Below are 12,844 nucleotides of genomic sequence, written 5' to 3'. Positions count from 1 at the left end.
TGCTGGCTCACCAGCAGGTGGCAACAGCAGCAAGCATTAGCTAAAGGCTCCCCCCTCTGGCTACCACTGCAAGGCATCAGCCTGGCTGTGCTGCGAGGACCCCTGCAAAGGCTGACTGACAGCTGGGGGGTGCAAGCCAACAGCTGAAAAGCAGGCTTTGCGCTTTCATTTGCTCTGTTTCTTTTTTTTTTAACCAGCATAGGTAACCCTGCACTTGGCAGGGCTTCAAAAAATTGAGTGAAACTCTTTAATGTTCCTCTCCACGGAAATCTTTAGTAAAAGGCGAAAGATTTATTCGGTTTGAAGAGAAACCAGAGTATGCGCTCTAGTGGCCCCGACTGCGGCCGCAAAAAATGCAACACCTCACTAGCTCAGGGTGACTTAGTGAAGCAGTGCACACAATGACGCTTTTTGAGATGAAGCGAATGGAGAATGCTATCGGGCTCCGAACCCGTGGCAGAATGACTTTATTTGCAAGCAATCCCATCCAAAGTCATGAAACCTGGCAGGGGATTGTGGGTATGCAAATTTCTCCAGACCGCAGGCCATGTGACATTGGCCAAAAGGCAGGCAGAGTCTGCCTTTGCCTGAGGACTCCCCTCGTTTACATAAGGTCTAGGGCTTCTGGGAGGCAGGCGTGAGATTTTCTTTTGGGCCCCAGAGATGGGGCTCCTCCCCCAGGATGTTGAAGAAGCAGCCCGCTCTCTCCTTTCTCAGGACACAGGGGTCATTTTCCGCCCTCACCCTGTCTTGCACGGGTGCTGGGCCTCCTGGGCTGCCAGCGGGCAAAGGACGGCGTTTGTCAGGCGTTCGTCAGCCGATCGGGGCCCGGGCCCAAACCCCTGCCCACTGGGGCCATATCCTCCTGGATGCTAGCTTGGAGCCAGCCTCTGCTGGCTCACCAGCAGGTGGCGACAGCAGCAAGCATTAGCTAAAGGCTCCCCCCTCTGGCTACCACTGCAAGGCATCAGCCTGGCTGTGCTGCGAGGACCCCTGCAAAGGCTGACTGACAGCTGGGGGGTGCAAGCCAACAGCTGAAAAGCAGGCTTTGCGCTTTCATTTGCTCTGTTTCTTTTTAACCAGCATAGGTAACCCTGCACTTGGCAGGGCTTCAAAAAATTGAGTGAAACTCTTTAATGTTCCTCTCCACGGAAATCTTTAGTAAAAGGCGAAAGATTTATTCGGTTTGAAGAGAAACCAGAGTATGCGCTCTAGTGGCCCCGACTGCGGCCGCAAAAAATGCAACACCTCACTAGCTCAGGGTGACTTAGTGAAGCAGTGCACACGATGACGCTTTTTGAGATGAAGCGAATGGAGAATGCTATCGGGCTCCGAACCCGTGGCAGAATGACTTTATTTGCAAGCAATCCCATCCAAAGTCATGAAACCTGGCAGGGGATTGTGGGTATGCAAATTTCTCCAGACCGCAGGCCATGTGACATTGGCCAAAAGGCAGGCAGAGTCTGCCTTTGCCTGAGGACTCCCCTCGTTTACATAAGGTCTAGGGCTTCTGGGAGGCAGGCGTGAGATTTTCTTTTGGGCCCCAGAGATGGGGCTCCTCCCCCAGGATGTTGAAAAAGCAGCCCGCTCTCTCCTTTCTCAGGACACAGGGGTCATTTTCCGCCCTCACCCTGTCTTGCACGGGTGCTGGGCCTCCTGGGCTGCCAGGTTCTTTTGCCCGCCAGGGCAAAGCCCGCCGGGCAAAGGACGGCGTTTGTCAGGCGTTCGTCAGCCGATCGGGGCCCGGGCCCAAACCCCTGCCCACTGGGGCCATATCCTCCTGGATGCTAGCTTGGAGCCAGCCTCTGCTGGCTCACCAGCAGGTGGCAACAGCAGCAAGCATTAGCTAAAGGCTCCCCCCTCTGGCTACCACTGCAAGGCATCAGCCTGGCTGTGCTGCGAGGACCCCTGCAAAGGCTGACTGACAGCTGGGGGGTGCAAGCCAACAGCTGAAAAGCAGGCTTTGCGCTTTTATTTGCTCTGTTTCTTTTTTTTTTTAACCAGCATAGGTAACCCTGCACTTGGCAGGGCTTCAAAAAATTGAGTGAAACTCTTTAATGTTCCTCTCCACGGAAATCTTTAGTAAAAGGCGAAAGATTTATTCGGTTTGAAGAGAAACCAGAGTATGCGCTCTAGTGGCCCCGACTGCGGCCGCAAAAAATGCAACACCTCACTAGCTCAGGGTGACTTAGTGAAGCAGTGCACACGATGACGCTTTTTGAGATGAAGCGAATGGAGAATGCTATCGGGCTCCGAACCCGTGGCAGAATGACTTTATTTGCAAGCAATCCCATCCAAAGTCATGAAACCTGGCAGGGGATTGTGGGTATGCAAATTTCTCCAGACCGCAGGCCATGTGACATTGGCCAAAAGGCAGGCAGAGTCTGCCTTTGCCTGAGGACTCCCCTCGTTTACATAAGGTCTAGGGCTTCTGGGAGGCAGGCGTGAGATTTTCTTTTGGGCCCCAGAGATGGGGCTCCTCCCCCAGGATGTTGAAGAAGCAGCCCGCTCTCTCCTTTCTCAGGACACAGGGATCATTTTCCGCCCTCACCCTGTCTTGCACGGGTGCTGGGCCTCCTGGGCTGCCAGCGGGCAAAGAACGGCGTTTGTCAGGCGTTCGTCAGCCGATCGGGGCCCGGGCCCAAACCCCTGCCCACTGGGGCCATATCCTCCTGGATGCTAGCTTGGAGCCAGCCTCTGCTGGCTCACCAGCAGGTGGCGACAGCAGCAAGCATTAGCTAAAGGCTCCCCCCTCTGGCTACCACTGCAAAGCATCAGCCTGGCTGTGCTGCGAGGACCCCTGCAAAGGCTGACTGACAGCTGGGGGGTGCAAGCCAACAGCTGAAAAGCAGGCTTTGCGCTTTCATTTGCTCTGTTTCTTTTTTTTTTTAACCAGCATAGGTAACCCTGCACTTGGCAGGGCTTCAAAAAATTGAGTGAAACTCTTTAATGTTCCTCTCCACGGAAATCTTTAGTAAAAGGCGAAAGATTTATTCGGTTTGAAGAGAAACCAGAGTATGCGCTCTAGTGGCCCCGACTGCGGCCGCAAAAAATGCAACACCTCACTAGCTCAGGGTGACTTAGTGAAGCAGTGCACACGATGACGCTTTTTGAGATGAAGCGAATGGAGAATGCTATCGGGCTCCGAACCCGTGGCAGAATGACTTTATTTGCAAGCAATCCCATCCAAAGTCATGAAACCTGGCAGGGGATTGTGGGTATGCAAATTTCTCCAGACCGCAGGCCATGTGACATTGGCCAAAAGGCAGGCAGAGTCTGCCTTTGCCTGAGGACTCCCCTCGTTTACATAAGGTCTAGGGCTTCTGGGAGGCAGGCGTGAGATTTTCTTTTGGGCCCCAGAGATGGGGCTCCTCCCCCAGGATGTTGAAGAAGCAGCCCGCTCTCTCCTTTCTCAGGACACAGGGATCATTTTCCGCCCTCACCCTGTCTTGCACGGGTGCTGGGCCTCCTGGGCTGCCAGCGGGCAAAGAACGGCGTTTGTCAGGCGTTCGTCAGCCGATCGGGGCCCGGGCCCAAACCCCTGCCCACTGGGGCCATATCCTCCTGGATGCTAGCTTGGAGCCAGCCTCTGCTGGCTCACCAGCAGGTGGCGACAGCAGCAAGCATTAGCTAAAGGCTCCCCCCTCTGGCTACCACTGCAAAGCATCAGCCTGGCTGTGCTGCGAGGACCCCTGCAAAGGCTGACTGACAGCTGGGGGGTGCAAGCCAACAGCTGAAAAGCAGGCTTTGCGCTTTCATTTGCTCTGTTTCTTTTTTTTTTTAACCAGCATAGGTAACCCTGCACTTGGCAGGGCTTCAAAAAATTGAGTGAAACTCTTTAATGTTCCTCTCCACGGAAATCTTTAGTAAAAGGCGAAAGATTTATTCGGTTTGAAGAGAAACCAGAGTATGCGCTCTAGTGGCCCCGACTGCGGCCGCAAAAAATGCAACACCTCACTAGCTCAGGGTGACTTAGTGAAGCAGTGCACACGATGACGCTTTTTGAGATGAAGCGAATGGAGAATGCTATCGGGCTCCGAACCCGTGGCAGAATGACTTTATTTGCAAGCAATCCCATCCAAAGTCATGAAACCTGGCAGGGGATTGTGGGTATGCAAATTTCTCCAGACCGCAGGCCATGTGACATTGGCCAAAAGGCAGGCAGAGTCTGCCTTTGCCTGAGGACTCCCCTCGTTTACATAAGGTCTAGGGCTTCTGGGAGGCAGGCGTGAGATTTTCTTTTGGGCCCCAGAGATGGGGCTCCTCCCCCAGGATGTTGAAAAAGCAGCCCGCTCTCTCCTTTCTCAGGACACAGGGGTCATTTTCCGCCCTCACCCTGTCTTGCACGGGTGCTGGGCCTCCTGGGCTGCCAGCGGGCAAAGGACGGCGTTTGTCAGGCGTTCGTCAGCCGATCGGGGCCCGGGCCCAAACCCCTGCCCACTGGGGCCATATCCTCCTGGATGCTAGCTTGGAGCCAGCCTCTGCTGGCTCACCAGCAGGTGGCGACAGCAGCAAGCATTAGCTAAAGGCTCCCCCCTCTGGCTACCACTGCAAGGCATCAGCCTGGCTGTGCTGCGAGGACCCCTGCAAAGGCTGACTGACAGCTGGGGGGTGCAAGCCAACAGCTGAAAAGCAGGCTTTGCGCTTTCATTTGCTCTGTTTCTTTTTAACCAGCATAGGTAACCCTGCACTTGGCAGGGCTTCAAAAAATTGAGTGAAACTCTTTAATGTTCCTCTCCACGGAAATCTTTAGTAAAAGGCGAAAGATTTATTCGGTTTGAAGAGAAACCAGAGTATGCGCTCTAGTGGCCCCGACTGCGGCCGCAAAAAATGCAACACCTCACTAGCTCAGGGTGACTTAGTGAAGCAGTGCACACGATGACGCTTTTTGAGATGAAGCGAATGGAGAATGCTATCGGGCTCCGAACCCGTGGCAGAATGACTTTATTTGCAAGCAATCCCATCCAAAGTCATGAAACCTGGCAGGGGATTGTGGGTATGCAAATTTCTCCAGACCGCAGGCCATGTGACATTGGCCAAAAGGCAGGCAGAGTCTGCCTTTGCCTGAGGACTCCCCTCGTTTACATAAGGTCTAGGGCTTCTGGGAGGCAGGCGTGAGATTTTCTTTTGGGCCCCAGAGATGGGGCTCCTCCCCCAGGATGTTGAAAAAGCAGCCCGCTCTCTCCTTTCTCAGGACACAGGGGTCATTTTCCGCCCTCACCCTGTCTTGCACGGGTGCTGGGCCTCCTGGGCTGCCAGGTTCTTTTGCCCGCCAGGGCAAAGCCCGCCGGGCAAAGGACGGCGTTTGTCAGGCGTTCGTCAGCCGATCGGGGCCCGGGCCCAAACCCCTGCCCACTGGGGCCATATCCTCCTGGATGCTAGCTTGGAGCCAGCCTCTGCTGGCTCACCAGCAGGTGGCGACAGCAGCAAGCATTAGCTAAAGGCTCCCCCCTCTGGCTACCACTGCAAAGCATCAGCCTGGCTGTGCTGCGAGGACCCCTGCAAAGGCTGACTGACAGCTGGGGGGTGCAAGCCAACAGCTGAAAAGCAGGCTTTGCGCTTTCATTTGCTCTGTTTCTTTTTTTTTTTAACCAGCATAGGTAACCCTGCACTTGGCAGGGCTTCAAAAAATTGAGTGAAACTCTTTAATGTTCCTCTCCACGGAAATCTTTAGTAAAAGGCGAAAGATTTATTCGGTTTGAAGAGAAACCAGAGTATGCGCTCTAGTGGCCCCGACTGCGGCCGCAAAAAATGCAACACCTCACTAGCTCAGGGTGACTTAGTGAAGCAGTGCACACGATGACGCTTTTTGAGATGAAGCGAATGGAGAATGCTATCGGGCTCCGAACCCGTGGCAGAATGACTTTATTTGCAAGCAATCCCATCCAAAGTCATGAAACCTGGCAGGGGATTGTGGGTATGCAAATTTCTCCAGACCGCAGGCCATGTGACATTGGCCAAAAGGCAGGCAGAGTCTGCCTTTGCCTGAGGACTCCCCTCGTTTACATAAGGTCTAGGGCTTCTGGGAGGCAGGCGTGAGATTTTCTTTTGGGCCCCAGAGATGGGGCTCCTCCCCCAGGATGTTGAAAAAGCAGCCCGCTCTCTCCTTTCTCAGGACACAGGGGTCATTTTCCGCCCTCACCCTGTCTTGCACGGGTGCTGGGCCTCCTGGGCTGCCAGGTTCTTTTGCCCGCCAGGGCAAAGCCCGCCGGGCAAAGGACGGCGTTTGTCAGGCGTTTGTCAGCCGATCGGGGCCCGGGCCCAAACCCCTGCCCACTGGGGCCATATCCTCCTGGATGCTAGCTTGGAGCCAGCCTCTGCTGGCTCACCAGCAGGTGGCGACAGCAGCAAGCATTAGCTAAAGGCTCCCCCCTCTGGCTACCACTGCAAAGCATCAGCCTGGCTGTGCTGCGAGGACCCCTGCAAAGGCTGACTGACAGCTGGGGGGTGCAAGCCAACAGCTGAAAAGCAGGCTTTGCGCTTTCATTTGCTCTGTTTCTTTTTTTTTTTAACCAGCATAGGTAACCCTGCACTTGGCAGGGCTTCAAAAAATTGAGTGAAACTCTTTAATGTTCCTCTCCACGGAAATCTTTAGTAAAAGGCGAAAGATTTATTCGGTTTGAAGAGAAACCAGAGTATGCGCTCTAGTGGCCCCGACTGCGGCCGCAAAAAATGCAACACCTCACTAGCTCAGGGTGACTTAGTGAAGCAGTGCACACGATGACGCTTTTTGAGATGAAGCGAATGGAGAATGCTATCGGGCTCCGAACCCGTGGCAGAATGACTTTATTTGCAAGCAATCCCATCCAAAGTCATGAAACCTGGCAGGGGATTGTGGGTATGCAAATTTCTCCAGACCGCAGGCCATGTGACATTGGCCAAAAGGCAGGCAGAGTCTGCCTTTGCCTGAGGACTCCCCTCGTTTACATAAGGTCTAGGGCTTCTGGGAGGCAGGCGTGAGATTTTCTTTTGGGCCCCAGAGATGGGGCTCCTCCCCCAGGATGTTGAAGAAGCAGCCCGCTCTCTCCTTTCTCAGGACACAGGGATCATTTTCCGCCCTCACCCTGTCTTGCACGGGTGCTGGGCCTCCTGGGCTGCCAGCGGGCAAAGAACGGCGTTTGTCAGGCGTTCGTCAGCCGATCGGGGCCCGGGCCCAAACCCCTGCCCACTGGGGCCATATCCTCCTGGATGCTAGCTTGGAGCCAGCCTCTGCTGGCTCACCAGCAGGTGGCGACAGCAGCAAGCATTAGCTAAAGGCTCCCCCCTCTGGCTACCACTGCAAAGCATCAGCCTGGCTGTGCTGCGAGGACCCCTGCAAAGGCTGACTGACAGCTGGGGGGTGCAAGCCAACAGCTGAAAAGCAGGCTTTGCGCTTTCATTTGCTCTGTTTCTTTTTTTTTTTAACCAGCATAGGTAACCCTGCACTTGGCAGGGCTTCAAAAAATTGAGTGAAACTCTTTAATGTTCCTCTCCACGGAAATCTTTAGTAAAAGGCGAAAGATTTATTCGGTTTGAAGAGAAACCAGAGTATGCGCTCTAGTGGCCCCGACTGCGGCCGCAAAAAATGCAACACCTCACTAGCTCAGGGTGACTTAGTGAAGCAGTGCACACGATGACGCTTTTTGAGATGAAGCGAATGGAGAATGCTATCGGGCTCCGAACCCGTGGCAGAATGACTTTATTTGCAAGCAATCCCATCCAAAGTCATGAAACCTGGCAGGGGATTGTGGGTATGCAAATTTCTCCAGACCGCAGGCCATGTGACATTGGCCAAAAGGCAGGCAGAGTCTGCCTTTGCCTGAGGACTCCCCTCGTTTACATAAGGTCTAGGGCTTCTGGGAGGCAGGCGTGAGATTTTCTTTTGGGCCCCAGAGATGGGGCTCCTCCCCCAGGATGTTGAAAAAGCAGCCCGCTCTCTCCTTTCTCAGGACACAGGGGTCATTTTCCGCCCTCACCCTGTCTTGCACGGGTGCTGGGCCTCCTGGGCTGCCAGGTTCTTTTGCCCGCCAGGGCAAAGCCCGCCGGGCAAAGGACGGCGTTTGTCAGGCGTTCGTCAGCCGATCGGGGCCCGGGCCCAAACCCCTGCCCACTGGGGCCATATCCTCCTGGATGCTAGCTTGGAGCCAGCCTCTGCTGGCTCACCAGCAGGTGGCAACAGCAGCAAGCATTAGCTAAAGGCTCCCCCCTCTGGCTACCACTGCAAGGCATCAGCCTGGCTGTGCTGCGAGGACCCCTGCAAAGGCTGACTGACAGCTGGGGGGTGCAAGCCAACAGCTGAAAAGCAGGCTTTGCGCTTTTATTTGCTCTGTTTCTTTTTTTTTTTAACCAGCATAGGTAACCCTGCACTTGGCAGGGCTTCAAAAAATTGAGTGAAACTCTTTAATGTTCCTCTCCACGGAAATCTTTAGTAAAAGGCGAAAGATTTATTCGGTTTGAAGAGAAACCAGAGTATGCGCTCTAGTGGCCCCGACTGCGGCCGCAAAAAATGCAACACCTCACTAGCTCAGGGTGACTTAGTGAAGCAGTGCACACGATGACGCTTTTTGAGATGAAGCGAATGGAGAATGCTATCGGGCTCCGAACCCGTGGCAGAATGACTTTATTTGCAAGCAATCCCATCCAAAGTCATGAAACCTGGCAGGGGATTGTGGGTATGCAAATTTCTCCAGACCGCAGGCCATGTGACATTGGCCAAAAGGCAGGCAGAGTCTGCCTTTGCCTGAGGACTCCCCTCGTTTACATAAGGTCTAGGGCTTCTGGGAGGCAGGCGTGAGATTTTCTTTTGGGCCCCAGAGATGGGGCTCCTCCCCCAGGATGTTGAAGAAGCAGCCCGCTCTCTCCTTTCTCAGGACACAGGGATCATTTTCCGCCCTCACCCTGTCTTGCACGGGTGCTGGGCCTCCTGGGCTGCCAGCGGGCAAAGAACGGCGTTTGTCAGGCGTTCGTCAGCCGATCGGGGCCCGGGCCCAAACCCCTGCCCACTGGGGCCATATCCTCCTGGATGCTAGCTTGGAGCCAGCCTCTGCTGGCTCACCAGCAGGTGGCGACAGCAGCAAGCATTAGCTAAAGGCTCCCCCCTCTGGCTACCACTGCAAAGCATCAGCCTGGCTGTGCTGCGAGGACCCCTGCAAAGGCTGACTGACAGCTGGGGGGTGCAAGCCAACAGCTGAAAAGCAGGCTTTGCGCTTTCATTTGCTCTGTTTCTTTTTTTTTTTAACCAGCATAGGTAACCCTGCACTTGGCAGGGCTTCAAAAAATTGAGTGAAACTCTTTAATGTTCCTCTCCACGGAAATCTTTAGTAAAAGGCGAAAGATTTATTCGGTTTGAAGAGAAACCAGAGTATGCGCTCTAGTGGCCCCGACTGCGGCCGCAAAAAATGCAACACCTCACTAGCTCAGGGTGACTTAGTGAAGCAGTGCACACGATGACGCTTTTTGAGATGAAGCGAATGGAGAATGCTATCGGGCTCCGAACCCGTGGCAGAATGACTTTATTTGCAAGCAATCCCATCCAAAGTCATGAAACCTGGCAGGGGATTGTGGGTATGCAAATTTCTCCAGACCGCAGGCCATGTGACATTGGCCAAAAGGCAGGCAGAGTCTGCCTTTGCCTGAGGACTCCCCTCGTTTACATAAGGTCTAGGGCTTCTGGGAGGCAGGCGTGAGATTTTCTTTTGGGCCCCAGAGATGGGGCTCCTCCCCCAGGATGTTGAAGAAGCAGCCCGCTCTCTCCTTTCTCAGGACACAGGGATCATTTTCCGCCCTCACCCTGTCTTGCACGGGTGCTGGGCCTCCTGGGCTGCCAGCGGGCAAAGAACGGCGTTTGTCAGGCGTTCGTCAGCCGATCGGGGCCCGGGCCCAAACCCCTGCCCACTGGGGCCATATCCTCCTGGATGCTAGCTTGGAGCCAGCCTCTGCTGGCTCACCAGCAGGTGGCGACAGCAGCAAGCATTAGCTAAAGGCTCCCCCCTCTGGCTACCACTGCAAAGCATCAGCCTGGCTGTGCTGCGAGGACCCCTGCAAAGGCTGACTGACAGCTGGGGGGTGCAAGCCAACAGCTGAAAAGCAGGCTTTGCGCTTTCATTTGCTCTGTTTCTTTTTTTTTTTAACCAGCATAGGTAACCCTGCACTTGGCAGGGCTTCAAAAAATTGAGTGAAACTCTTTAATGTTCCTCTCCACGGAAATCTTTAGTAAAAGGCGAAAGATTTATTCGGTTTGAAGAGAAACCAGAGTATGCGCTCTAGTGGCCCCGACTGCGGCCGCAAAAAATGCAACACCTCACTAGCTCAGGGTGACTTAGTGAAGCAGTGCACACGATGACGCTTTTTGAGATGAAGCGAATGGAGAATGCTATCGGGCTCCGAACCCGTGGCAGAATGACTTTATTTGCAAGCAATCCCATCCAAAGTCATGAAACCTGGCAGGGGATTGTGGGTATGCAAATTTCTCCAGACCGCAGGCCATGTGACATTGGCCAAAAGGCAGGCAGAGTCTGCCTTTGCCTGAGGACTCCCCTCGTTTACATAAGGTCTAGGGCTTCTGGGAGGCAGGCGTGAGATTTTCTTTTGGGCCCCAGAGATGGGGCTCCTCCCCCAGGATGTTGAAAAAGCAGCCCGCTCTCTCCTTTCTCAGGACACAGGGGTCATTTTCCGCCCTCACCCTGTCTTGCACGGGTGCTGGGCCTCCTGGGCTGCCAGGTTCTTTTGCCCGCCAGGGCAAAGCCCGCCGGGCAAAGGACGGCGTTTGTCAGGCGTTCGTCAGCCGATCGGGGCCCGGGCCCAAACCCCTGCCCACTGGGGCCATATCCTCCTGGATGCTAGCTTGGAGCCAGCCTCTGCTGGCTCACCAGCAGGTGGCAACAGCAGCAAGCATTAGCTAAAGGCTCCCCCCTCTGGCTACCACTGCAAGGCATCAGCCTGGCTGTGCTGCGAGGACCCCTGCAAAGGCTGACTGACAGCTGGGGGGTGCAAGCCAACAGCTGAAAAGCAGGCTTTGCGCTTTCATTTGCTCTGTTTCTTTTTTTTTTAACCAGCATAGGTAACCCTGCACTTGGCAGGGCTTCAAAAAATTGAGTGAAACTCTTTAATGTTCCTCTCCACGGAAATCTTTAGTAAAAGGCGAAAGATTTATTCGGTTTGAAGAGAAACCAGAGTATGCGCTCTAGTGGCCCCGACTGCGGCCGCAAAAAATGCAACACCTCACTAGCTCAGGGTGACTTAGTGAAGCAGTGCACACAATGACGCTTTTTGAGATGAAGCGAATGGAGAATGCTATCGGGCTCCGAACCCGTGGCAGAATGACTTTATTTGCAAGCAATCCCATCCAAAGTCATGAAACCTGGCAGGGGATTGTGGGTATGCAAATTTCTCCAGACCGCAGGCCATGTGACATTGGCCAAAAGGCAGGCAGAGTCTGCCTTTGCCTGAGGACTCCCCTCGTTTACATAAGGTCTAGGGCTTCTGGGAGGCAGGCGTGAGATTTTCTTTTGGGCCCCAGAGATGGGGCTCCTCCCCCAGGATGTTGAAGAAGCAGCCCGCTCTCTCCTTTCTCAGGACACAGGGGTCATTTTCCGCCCTCACCCTGTCTTGCACGGGTGCTGGGCCTCCTGGGCTGCCAGCGGGCAAAGGACGGCGTTTGTCAGGCGTTCGTCAGCCGATCGGGGCCCGGGCCCAAACCCCTGCCCACTGGGGCCATATCCTCCTGGATGCTAGCTTGGAGCCAGCCTCTGCTGGCTCACCAGCAGGTGGCGACAGCAGCAAGCATTAGCTAAAGGCTCCCCCCTCTGGCTACCACTGCAAGGCATCAGCCTGGCTGTGCTGCGAGGACCCCTGCAAAGGCTGACTGACAGCTGGGGGGTGCAAGCCAACAGCTGAAAAGCAGGCTTTGCGCTTTCATTTGCTCTGTTTCTTTTTAACCAGCATAGGTAACCCTGCACTTGGCAGGGCTTCAAAAAATTGAGTGAAACTCTTTAATGTTCCTCTCCACGGAAATCTTTAGTAAAAGGCGAAAGATTTATTCGGTTTGAAGAGAAACCAGAGTATGCGCTCTAGTGGCCCCGACTGCGGCCGCAAAAAATGCAACACCTCACTAGCTCAGGGTGACTTAGTGAAGCAGTGCACACGATGACGCTTTTTGAGATGAAGCGAATGGAGAATGCTATCGGGCTCCGAACCCGTGGCAGAATGACTTTATTTGCAAGCAATCCCATCCAAAGTCATGAAACCTGGCAGGGGATTGTGGGTATGCAAATTTCTCCAGACCGCAGGCCATGTGACATTGGCCAAAAGGCAGGCAGAGTCTGCCTTTGCCTGAGGACTCCCCTCGTTTACATAAGGTCTAGGGCTTCTGGGAGGCAGGCGTGAGATTTTCTTTTGGGCCCCAGAGATGGGGCTCCTCCCCCAGGATGTTGAAAAAGCAGCCCGCTCTCTCCTTTCTCAGGACACAGGGGTCATTTTCCGCCCTCACCCTGTCTTGCACGGGTGCTGGGCCTCCTGGGCTGCCAGGTTCTTTTGCCCGCCAGGGCAAAGCCCGCCGGGCAAAGGACGGCGTTTGTCAGGCGTTCGTCAGCCGATCGGGGCCCGGGCCCAAACCCCTGCCCACTGGGGCCATATCCTCCTGGATGCTAGCTTGGAGCCAGCCTCTGCTGGCTCACCAGCAGGTGGCGACAGCAGCAAGCATTAGCTAAAGGCTCCCCCCTCTGGCTACCACTGCAAAGCATCAGCCTGGCTGTGCTGCGAGGACCCCTGCAAAGGCTGACTGACAGCTGGGGGGTGCAAGCCAACAGCTGAAAAGCAGGCTTTGCGCTTTCATTTGCTCTGTTTCTTTTTTTTTTTAACCAGCATA

General features: G+C 54.6%; 14 non-coding genes across 14 annotated transcripts; all 14 read right to left on the bottom strand.

The window, feature by feature from the left end:
• Positions 1 to 204: 204 nt before the first annotated feature.
• LOC138563902 (U5 spliceosomal RNA) lies at positions 205 to 320 on the bottom strand. The gene has a single exon (XR_011299875.1). It is a non-coding gene; the product is annotated as a U5 spliceosomal RNA (small nuclear RNA).
• A 770-nt stretch (positions 321 to 1,090) lies between these two features.
• Positions 1,091 to 1,206, bottom strand: LOC138563900 (U5 spliceosomal RNA). The gene has a single exon (XR_011299873.1). It is a non-coding gene; the product is annotated as a U5 spliceosomal RNA (small nuclear RNA).
• An 805-nt stretch (positions 1,207 to 2,011) lies between these two features.
• Positions 2,012 to 2,127, bottom strand: LOC138563899 (U5 spliceosomal RNA). The gene has a single exon (XR_011299872.1). It is a non-coding gene; the product is annotated as a U5 spliceosomal RNA (small nuclear RNA).
• Positions 2,128 to 2,903: 776 nt separating this feature from the next.
• Positions 2,904 to 3,019, bottom strand: LOC138563898 (U5 spliceosomal RNA). Its single transcript, XR_011299871.1, has one exon. It is a non-coding gene; the product is annotated as a U5 spliceosomal RNA (small nuclear RNA).
• Positions 3,020 to 3,795: 776 nt separating this feature from the next.
• LOC138563897 (U5 spliceosomal RNA) lies at positions 3,796 to 3,911 on the bottom strand. The gene has a single exon (XR_011299870.1). It is a non-coding gene; the product is annotated as a U5 spliceosomal RNA (small nuclear RNA).
• A 770-nt stretch (positions 3,912 to 4,681) lies between these two features.
• Positions 4,682 to 4,797, bottom strand: LOC138563896 (U5 spliceosomal RNA). The gene has a single exon (XR_011299869.1). It is a non-coding gene; the product is annotated as a U5 spliceosomal RNA (small nuclear RNA).
• Positions 4,798 to 5,602: 805 nt separating this feature from the next.
• Positions 5,603 to 5,718, bottom strand: LOC138563894 (U5 spliceosomal RNA). The gene has a single exon (XR_011299867.1). It is a non-coding gene; the product is annotated as a U5 spliceosomal RNA (small nuclear RNA).
• An 805-nt stretch (positions 5,719 to 6,523) lies between these two features.
• LOC138563893 (U5 spliceosomal RNA) lies at positions 6,524 to 6,639 on the bottom strand. Its single transcript, XR_011299866.1, has one exon. It is a non-coding gene; the product is annotated as a U5 spliceosomal RNA (small nuclear RNA).
• Positions 6,640 to 7,415: 776 nt separating this feature from the next.
• On the bottom strand, positions 7,416 to 7,531 carry LOC138563892 (U5 spliceosomal RNA). Its single transcript, XR_011299865.1, has one exon. It is a non-coding gene; the product is annotated as a U5 spliceosomal RNA (small nuclear RNA).
• Positions 7,532 to 8,336: 805 nt separating this feature from the next.
• LOC138563891 (U5 spliceosomal RNA) lies at positions 8,337 to 8,452 on the bottom strand. Its single transcript, XR_011299864.1, has one exon. It is a non-coding gene; the product is annotated as a U5 spliceosomal RNA (small nuclear RNA).
• A 776-nt stretch (positions 8,453 to 9,228) lies between these two features.
• On the bottom strand, positions 9,229 to 9,344 carry LOC138563890 (U5 spliceosomal RNA). The gene has a single exon (XR_011299863.1). It is a non-coding gene; the product is annotated as a U5 spliceosomal RNA (small nuclear RNA).
• A 776-nt stretch (positions 9,345 to 10,120) lies between these two features.
• On the bottom strand, positions 10,121 to 10,236 carry LOC138563889 (U5 spliceosomal RNA). Its single transcript, XR_011299862.1, has one exon. It is a non-coding gene; the product is annotated as a U5 spliceosomal RNA (small nuclear RNA).
• An 804-nt stretch (positions 10,237 to 11,040) lies between these two features.
• On the bottom strand, positions 11,041 to 11,156 carry LOC138563888 (U5 spliceosomal RNA). The gene has a single exon (XR_011299861.1). It is a non-coding gene; the product is annotated as a U5 spliceosomal RNA (small nuclear RNA).
• Positions 11,157 to 11,926: 770 nt separating this feature from the next.
• On the bottom strand, positions 11,927 to 12,042 carry LOC138563887 (U5 spliceosomal RNA). Its single transcript, XR_011299860.1, has one exon. It is a non-coding gene; the product is annotated as a U5 spliceosomal RNA (small nuclear RNA).
• Between the last annotated feature and the right edge of the window lie 802 nt (positions 12,043 to 12,844).

This window comes from Ambystoma mexicanum, chromosome 1q (genome assembly GCF_040938575.1).
Source record: "Ambystoma mexicanum isolate Mex_15411 chromosome 1q, UKY_AmexF1_1, whole genome shotgun sequence".
Classification (NCBI taxonomy): Eukaryota; Metazoa; Chordata; class Amphibia; order Caudata; family Ambystomatidae; genus Ambystoma; species Ambystoma mexicanum.
This window is presented reverse-complemented; position numbering and strand designations above follow the sequence as displayed.